The sequence below is a fragment of the Macrotis lagotis genome, chromosome 8, assembly GCF_037893015.1.
Source record: "Macrotis lagotis isolate mMagLag1 chromosome 8, bilby.v1.9.chrom.fasta, whole genome shotgun sequence".
Classification (NCBI taxonomy): domain Eukaryota; kingdom Metazoa; phylum Chordata; class Mammalia; order Peramelemorphia; family Peramelidae; genus Macrotis; species Macrotis lagotis.
In genome coordinates, this window is record NC_133665.1 from 102,224,792 (window position 1) to 102,234,661 (window position 9,870).

At 38.6% G+C, this 9,870-nt stretch overlaps 1 non-coding gene across 1 annotated transcript; it reads right to left on the reverse strand.

Annotated features, from left to right (window-relative positions):
• Positions 1-5,617: 5,617 nt before the first annotated feature.
• LOC141496739 (U6 spliceosomal RNA) lies at positions 5,618-5,724 on the reverse strand. Its single transcript, XR_012471137.1, has one exon. It is a non-coding gene; the product is annotated as a U6 spliceosomal RNA (small nuclear RNA).
• Positions 5,725-9,870: the final 4,146 nt, after the last annotated feature.

The following is a 9,870-nucleotide window of genomic DNA, read 5'->3' on the forward strand; positions in this document are numbered from 1 at the left end:
TTCCCTCCTTCACTGTCCTTCAGTTATACATCCATTCAGCATTACTGAGCCCCATGTTTAGAGCTCAATGTCTTTATAATTGAAAAGATATGAAGATATCTAATCTTCATTAAAGAACACATGGCCTCTTGCCCATGGAAGTCATTAACTAAGGGAATGTGATAAAAAAGTAACCTATATGAAAAAAATTCTAGACAAAAACATTTGTAAAAATTTTATTAAGAATATTGAAATACAAACTGGGAACAAACTTGGGGGATGGCTTAATCAATTTTGGCATATAGCAAGGCAATGGAATATTTTTATGTTACAAAAAAATCCAACGTCAACTATATGGCTTTTAAGATCCCATCTAATTCTGAAATTCCCTGACTCTGAAACATTAAACCATGTGAAAACATTTTATAAAGTGATGCATAGAAAGAAAGTATTTGAACAAAATATACTTTGACCATAACCATACTAAAAATAACAATAAAACGTCCTCAATCCCTTTGTGGTGGGCAGAGTATTGATGGGGGAAATGAGAGTGGAGGTTCATCTCTCCCAAAACTTCCTTAATAATTTTATTCCCCTGAAATTAAAAAGTTACCCAGGAAACTCTGGTTCTTCAGTCATCTCACTCACTGAACAATGTTCCAGATTAATTTTCCTTAGAGACTGTGTGAGATCTTAATTATAAAGATCCTTCCTACTTCAACAAAGATTGGTCAAAAGAAACAATTGGTGGAATGTATTTAGCCTGGAAAAGAAAAGACATCATCATTGCCTTCAAATACTTGAAGGGATGTGATATAGAAGAGGCATTACACTTGTTTCCTTATTGGACTCTAAGCTCTAAGGTAGGTACAGTCTTTTACTTTTTTTTTTGTATCCCTAGCATGTTTATTACAAGGATCTTGGTTTTCCTTTTTTTTATTCTTTCTCAATGAATTAGGAGTAATGGGAGGAAGAAAAATGTTTGTTAATTGAAAAAGAATAAGTAGATCAATAAAAAGGAAAAAAAAAGCAATCAAGAATGAACTCAAAGCAAGAAAGTTCTTTTGGTTATCTGTCCTTTATAATCAAACTGTGATCTCCACTAAAGTCTTCCTCTAGTGCCTCCTTGTGGTGCAGAGGTGACCCTGGATTCTTAAAGGCTATACTTACTAAGTGCCAGCAAGCTCTGACTGGTTCAGTCAAGTTGGGTAGCTTCTAATAGAATCCTTACAGTATTTTGGCGGGTAGTAATAGGGCTGTGATCTATGGTCCTGTGATCAGTCTGACTAAATTCAAACAGGTTTGGCCTGCTGGAGATTTATATTAAACACAAGAAGTATCAAAACATAGATCATTATAATTGGATTTTATTGGGGATTTTAATTCTTATTGTTCATTATAGGAACATTTGTGCTTGTTCAGAGAATTATTAAGTTTCCAGATTTTTAAAAAAGAAAAAAAAAGAAGAAACATTCCAGGCATAAATGTACTCCCCATCTTCCTCCTAACCCCCACTTCTTATCCTCTGACTTTGTTTAGTTATGTCCTCCAGTGGTACAATGGGTCATTAAGGTGTCAGAGCTCAATAGAGGTCAGGAAAGTTTATCCTCTCTAGGGGAATACTGACACAGCCTGGCAGACCTGAACTGGCTCCCTTCTTCCTCCCTTTTGGACAAAGGATAGAGGAAGAAAAGATCAAAACAGGAGAAGAATCATTTCCTTCTAAAGCTTTATACCCTTCTATGGCCATGGACTGCATTCTTACCCTGGTCATAAACTGATCCCTAAATCCTGCTTACTGAGGTATTCGAGATCACTCATACCAGTACCTTCAAGACTGAGTGTGAGGGTGGATAGGTGGTGCAGTGGATAAAGCACCGGCCCTGGAGTCAGGAGTACCTGGGTTCAAATCTGGTCTCAGACACTTAATAATTACCTAGCTGTGTGGCCTTGGGCAAGCCACTTAACCCCATTTGCCTTACAAAAAACCTAAAAACAAAATAAAAATAAAAACACTAGAGAGTGGGGCGACTAGATGGTACAGTGAATAGCGCACTGGCCTTGCAGTCAGGAGTACCTGAGTTCAAATCGGACCTCAGACACTTAATAATTACCTAGCCATGTGGCCTTGGGCAAGCCATTTAACCCCATTGCCTAGCAAAAAAAAAAAAAAAAAAAGATTGTGCATGGGTCTGCAGGACAGCCCCGTCAAGAGCTTCTTTCCAAGTGATCTCTACATCTCTACTCTTTTACCAATTAGGGCCAGGATTCACCTGTCCAAGCCCAGACTCCTCTTAGGTAGTACTAACTATTGGCCTCCTCATACCTAGAAGGTTCCTAGTAGGAAAAAAAGAATTTGTCTTATCCTGGCCCTGACCATGCCTCAGCATAAACCTATCTCCAACCAAACCAGAATTCTTAGTTCTCACCCAAACCTTATCTTAAATCCAACTTTAGCCCTAACCCAAATTTGGGGACTATCTTTAATCCTAAATGAACACAGGGTCTTGTGCAATGTTTACCAGTGTTTTATGTTTACTAATATATTTATGTCTCAACTTTGCTACTAAGTGCTAGACTTGGAGTCAGGAGAAACCTGAATTCAAATCCCACTTCTAACACCTGTTATTTGCCTGACCATGTACACACAAATCCATGCAGGGAAGACCACTTTTCCATGTGTCCTTCTCTTTGGCTACTTTCTCTTAGGTTGGTCCACTGACAGCATGGAAGTGATCTTCAGGAAAGACTTCCAGTACTTTGATGAATTTGGTGAATTTTAGGGAAGACATTAACAAGAGCCACATAAGATAGTTAGGCATGGTTGGGAATCAGTGAGAACATGAATCCACTTGAGTATATGAGGTTATAGGCAAGTTACTTCACCACTCTAGGGCTCGGCTCTATAAAATTGGGATAATAATATCTGTGGCACCAACCTGATAGGGTTATGGTGGTTAAATGAGATAATGAATACAGAGAACTTTGCCAACCTGACAGTTCCATCCAAACATGGGTTGTCATTAGTATTATCTAGGCAATTTGGCTAAAAGAAGTAATTTGATTAGAAGATTTCTTTAGTCCCTTTGAACTCTAAATCCTATGTCCTGGAAGCATATAAAAAATATAGGCAACTAAGAAGAAATAGTCATCCAGATTCAGTCATCAACATAGGGAAAAATGAATCAAGTTTGAGTTCAGTAAACTTCATAACCCAAGAAAATGGGCAGATCCTCAAGATCCTAGGAAGTCCAGGGCCTACAGTAGGAAGGTGTAGTCATTGGGGAAAGCTTTGGGTGAATCTCTGGCACTCTCCTGAAAAATACCTAGATAGTTTCCAGCAGAAGAGCTAGGGATATTACATAATTTGGCTCTTAACTAATTGAAATCCCCTAATAATCCAGGAGAATGTGGACCTGGGGAAGGTATGATGCTTTCAAATTTCCCTTCCGATTTAGGAATCTAGAGGTAGGTGAAAGGTGGGGAGTTGAATATTAGAGCACAATCAGAAGGGAGTGAACCATTCATTGTAATTCATTTCCATCCACTGAGCCAATTTTCCCTGTGCTCATGGGAGAAATATTTCATAGACTACTGCCATGGTATGTGCATGTTGGGGGGGTTGGTAATTGAGGCACCCCCAGAGTGGAGGGAGCTTTCCTCTCCTTTGGACTCTAGGATTGGGCTGAGGGGTGGGACTGGTGACTAAGAGGAGAATAACAGGAAAAAAGGCCCCATGGTAGCAGCTCCAGGAAAACCCTAGTCAGCCTTACAGAGACCTGTGTCCTCTCCAACGGCTGGGTTTCCATCCCTCCTCCTCAGTTGTCCCAAAGCCCAGTTTTCAAATGCAAACAGAGGAAGAGGAGAAGGAGAAGGCAATAGGGGGTGAAAATAAGTCATCTGGGTGGCCAGTTTCATCCTTCAACTTTGGGCTCCAAACCAAAAGCTCAATGAGCAGTGAATTGCAAGATGGCAAAAAGCTGGAAACCATTTGATTTGAAAATTCAAACCCCATAGACAAAATGGACATGTAGGGGTTAGATACTATTACAGTTAGGTGGATTGAGGAATGACTAAATTGACAGGACCCAGAGAGTAGGAATGAGTGGACTGAAATAAATCTGGAGTCTGTCTCTAGTAGAGGGCCCCTTGGTTGTGTTTGTATTCACCAGCATCTTTATCACTAACCTGAAAGCATAAATGGCAAAGGACTAGATGCCCCTCCCAGGTTAAATTAATCTGTTCTAAGTTCATCACCACACTGGTGACTCCAGCCTTGACTGATGATGTTACCTTCTTCATTTTCTCTCCTCTGATTGGAGGACTGGAGGATGGAACACCAAGTTCCTTCCAGTGTCTTCCTTTATGGAGGGCATAAACTAAACTCTCAGCTCACTACCTACTGCTCTGCCTGGTTTCAGCTCCACAAACCAGATACCACTGGTGTCACATCCTCAGCTTTGTATGTTGTCTCCCTCTTTATTATTTTTTAAAGATTTTATTTTGAGTTTTACAATTTCCCCCCTAATCTTACTTCCCTCCCCCCACCCCCCACAGAAGGCAATTTGCCAGTCTCTACATTGTTTCCATGGTGTGCATTGATCCAAATTGAATGCTATGAGAGAGAAATCATATCCTTAAGGAAGAAACATAGAGTAAAAGAGATAGCAAGATCAGACAATAAGATATCAATAAGATATCTAAATTAAAGGTAATAGCCCTTGGTCTTTGTTCAAATTTCACAGTTGTTTCTCTGGATACAGATGGTATTCTCCATCACAGACAGCTCCAAATTGCTCCCGATTGTTGCACTGATGGAATGAGCAAGTCCATCAAGGTTGATCATCACCCCCATGTTGCTGTTAGGTGTACAGTGTTTTTCTGGTTCTGCTCATCTCACTCAGCATCAATTCATGCAAATCCCTCCCAGCTTCCCTGAATTCCATCCCTCCTGGTTTCTAATAGAACAATAGTGTTTCATGACATACACATACCACACTTTGTTAAGCCATTCTCCAATTGAAGGACATTTACTTGATTTTCAATTCTTTTCCACCACATACAGGGATGCTATGAATATTTTTGTACAAGTGATGTTTTTACCCTTTTTCATCATCTATCTCTTCAGGGTATAGACCCAGTAGTGGTATTTCTGGATCAAAGGGTATCCACATTTTGTTGCCCTTTGGGCTTAGTTCCAGACTGCTCTCCAGAAAGGTTGGATGAGTTCACAGCTCCACCAACAATGTATTAGTGTCCCAGATTTCCCACAATCCTCCCAACAATGATCATTGTCTTTTCTGATTATATTGGCCAGTCAGAGAGGTGTGAGGTGGTACCTCAGAGATGCTTTAATTTGCATTTCTCTAGTAAGTAATGATTTAGAGCAATTTTTTCACATGACTGTGGATCACTTTGATCTCCTCATCTGTAAATTGCCTCTGCATATCCTTTGGCCATTTGTCAATTGGGGAATGACTTTTTTTTTTTAAATTTGACTCAGTTCTCTGTATATTTTAGAAATGAGTCCTTTGTCAGAAATACTAATTGTAAAGATTTATTTCCCAGTTTACTACATTTCTTTTGATCTTGGTTGCAGTGGTTTTGTCTTTTTAATTTAATGTAATCAAAATCATCTAAAAATATGGAATGCTTCACAAATTTGCATGTCATCCTTGTGCAGGGGACATGCTAATCTTCTCTGTATCGTTCCAATTTTAGTATATGTGCTTCCGAAGTGAGCACTGTCTCCCTCTTTAAACTGTAAGCTTCTTGAGGCTAGGTACTATTTTTTATTAATTGTTTCCCCAGGGCTTAGCACAATGCTATCACATTGTAGGCTCTTAATAAATGTTTATTGGATTAGACTGGCTAGATGGCATGCAAACTGAATTTAAGAAATATACAGAATCACAGAAGGAACTTCAGAGACCATCTAGTCAAAATTATGCCCAAATAGGAATTCCTTCTATACTAATTTTTGCTTGAAAAACCTTCAAAGAGGTTGTTTATCATCATCATCATCATCCCTATCATCATTATGAATACAAACCCATTACCTCCTGAGGTAACTAATTCAAATTTTTGATCAATCTAATTATGAAGTTAGGAAGGATTTTTTTCCCCTTTTTTCAAGCCTACAAATGTAGGCCTTAAAAAAAAATTCTACCAATTGCCCTAATTCTTTCCTCTGGAGTCAAGGAGAATTGACCTAATGTCTCCATATGACATCTCATGGAGAGCTAGAAAGGATAGCTTTGGGTGATGGAATAATGATGCAAAAATATTTTATTGTCGTTCAGTCATATGTTGAGTCTGACACTTTGAGACCCCACTTAGGATTTTCTTAACAAAGATACTAGAGTATTTTGCTATTTCCTTCTCCAGTTCATTGTAGAGATGAGGAAACTGAAGCAAATAGGGTTAAGGGACTTACCCCGGGTCACACAACTAATGAGTGTCTAAGACACAATTTGAATTCAGGAAAATGAGTCTTCTTGATTCCCAGACTACTGCATCACCTAACTGATCCTTAACATAAAATATATCCAAAAATATATTAACCAGTTAAAATGATTTGTTCAGTTCAATGAAATGAAATTTAATAAAGAAAAATGGAAATTTCTACACTTAAGCTAAAAGCATCAATTTATATTTTTTTGTTTGTTTTTCTTTTTTATGGTTTTTTTTTTTTGCTAGGCAAATGGGGTTAAGTGGCTTGCCCAAGGCCACACAGCTAGGTAATTATTAAGTGCCTGAGGTGGGATTTGAACTCAGGTACTCCTGACTCCAGGGCCAGTACTCTATCCACTGTGCTACCTAGCTGCCCCTTCAATTTATAATTTATCAAGTTATAGAATGAGGGAGAGGTGAGTTCATGTGATAAAGAAACAGGGTTTAGGGGGGTCAATGTGGCCAAAAAAAGCCAGTATAGTTTTAGATTACACTAATAGAGGTATGTCATGCCAAGAAAGAGAGACAAATGTCTCACTGTCTTCTACCCTGTTTGGATCACATCTGGAGCATCTTCAGTATAGGGTGCTGGGAAGGATGTTTGCAGGATGGAGTAGATCCAGAAGAGGGTGACCAGGATGTTTAGTGGTCTGGAGGTCTTGTTATATTGTTGTTATTCATCCTTCACTCTTGAAGAGAACCAATGACAACTCAAGGATGATATCTTGACTTGTCCATGAATTGGATTGAATAGGATTATTTGAAGGAACTAGGGATGTTTATCCTGGAGATGAGAAGACTTGCTCGTCATCATTGTTGTCTTCAAGTAATGAAGGGCGATTCTGTAGAAGAGAGAGAGTAGACATGTTTTCCTGGATCCCAAGCAGTATAATTCTGAGTAACAAGGATAAATTTCATAGAATCATAGATTACAAATGGAAGAGAACTTCTCATTCATAATAAAAATAAGAAAAATGAGGCATCAAAGGTTAATTAGCAATTTGCTGGTTTCATGTCAATATAAATAAAGCTATCTCACCAGTCAGATGATCAGAGGAGCAATGAGCTTCCCCACTTACTAGCTAGGGAGCTTCCTATCATGAGAGATCCTCTGAAAAGATTGGAATCAATGACTTATACAGGGGGAATATTCCACACTCAGCACTGCCAAGACCTCACTATGAATTCACTTCTTGACCCCACTGCCATCAGGTTTCCAATCCCAATACTCCACTGAAACAGCTTTCTTAAAAGTTACCTCTTAAGTTTCTAAATTTGAGAGTTTTTTATGCACATCTATAACAGTTTCCTAAATGATCTCCCCTCTTCTAGATTAGCCTGTCTCCAATTCATCCTCTATTCTATGAATCTGATTCAGTAACTCTCCTCATAAACCTTCACCACCTATATGTTAAAACCAATCCCCTATATGTTAAAATAGAGGAAGTTTCTCCCTTCTTTCAGTAAAGGGGTGGGGGACTATGAGAGTTACAATAGTGCGTATACTATCACTTAATTGGTTGGTTTTGTATAATTTATTGTCATTTCAAGGGCTCATTTGGGTTGTTGGTGGAGGAATATATCTGAAAATGACTGATGTGAAAACAAAACAAAACATACAAAAATTACAGAATTCCTTAGCCTAGAATGTATAAAGCCTTCTACAATCTCTTTCCCTCAACACTTTTCCAAGCTGTTTTCCAAACTTGACATTCTTCCTCTACCTCCATCCATTTCCATAAGTAACCTCCACATCTGCAATATATTCACTTTTCTACTTTGCAAGAGTATTCTTATCTTCTTCAAAAACCAGCCCCCAGTGTCACCTTTTTGAAGTTTTTCCTGATCTTCTCTTCAGGCTGCTTGGTATTTTTTAATCTCCTGGAGATAAGGAGCTGCTTCAGTTTTATCTTTAGTTATATAGCAGAATGCAGTAAAAGGAAGGAATGTTTGTCGAATTTAATCAGATCAATGTTGGGAGAAGGCATGCTTTTTTTAGATGTCCCTTGGCTTGAATGACCTCTAAGTTACTTTCCTGGATCTGACATTTTAGAGTTGTATGATTCTAATTCATATGATTTTCATTCAAATTTCATGGGTCCTTAGTGATTCTTTTACCCAGAGCTATATGTGATACAAGAGAAGAAAACAGGTCCAACCTCTGGGCATTTACAACCAAGTTCTGGAAGCAGAAAGTGCTTCTGTTTTTTTGTTTTTGTTTGTTTTTTAGTTTTTGCAAGGCAAATGGGGTTAAGTGGCTTGCCCAAGGCCACACAGCTAGGTAATTATTAAGTGTCTGAGGCAGGATTTGAACTCAGGTCCTCCTGACTCCAGGCCGGTGCTCTATCCACTGTGCCACCTAGTAACCCCCAGAAAGTGTTTCTGAAACAAAATATTCTGAAAAAGTGAGTCTCTCTCTCTCTCTCTCTCTCTCTCTCTCTCTCTCTCTCTCTGTCTCTCTCTCTCTCTCTCTGTCTCTCTCTCTCTCTCTCTCTCTCTCTCTCTCTCTCTCTCTCTCTCCTGCCCCCTTTAGATATCTCTCTCCCCATAACATACAATTTTCATCTGATATTCCATTTTATGTTATTTGCATGTTATTCCATAAATAGACTGGGCCTGTTCCCATGCAGTGTATTCAGGACTTATGGAGCAGTTGTTGGTAGAAAAGCATCAGATCTGGAAGGTGAGGACCTGCAGATCAATCTTGCCACCTAAGAGAACCTGGGCAAATTATTTCTCCTTTATGAGCTTCAGTTGATTCTTCTGCAGGTTTCTTCCAACTCCAAATTTTCTGATCTACCCAGTCCTAGAGTAGTCTAAACCTCATTTCAAGGGCCCAAGGCCCCAAAGCTATAAAGTTTTTCAGAGATATTTCACTTAACTTCAATCACAATGACTTCTACAGAATTTTCCTGAATTGCAGCTGATCACCCCTTTCAAACTGATTGACCACAACCAATTAGACATTTATTAATTTCTTACTCTGAAACTGGAACAGTTTTATGCCCTGAAAAGAATAAAAAAAATGAAAATTATACTAGTCTTCTGAGGGCTTATATTCTAATGAGGAATATACATATCAGAGGAAGGTTTTATGAAAATAATCTTTTTTAAAAAATTTTATATTCTGCAACAAATAACTTACCTAAATTCTCAAAGACCTTAGGAACTTAGTCTTAAAACTGGAAAAGACCTTCTGAGAGACCACCAGGTCCCAAACCTCTCATTTACATATGGGAAAACTGAGACAAAAGAGGGGTCAAACTTCATGCCTAGGCTCACACAGCTAGTAAAGGTCAGGAGGGGGTTGAACTTCCCTACAAATCCAGTTTTCCATTCTCTCCATTATACTCTGTTGAACATTTCTCAATGTTTGACTCAATGCAAAAAGTCTCAGGCTTTAGAACTGGAAGAAATCTTAGAAATCATTAGTTCACT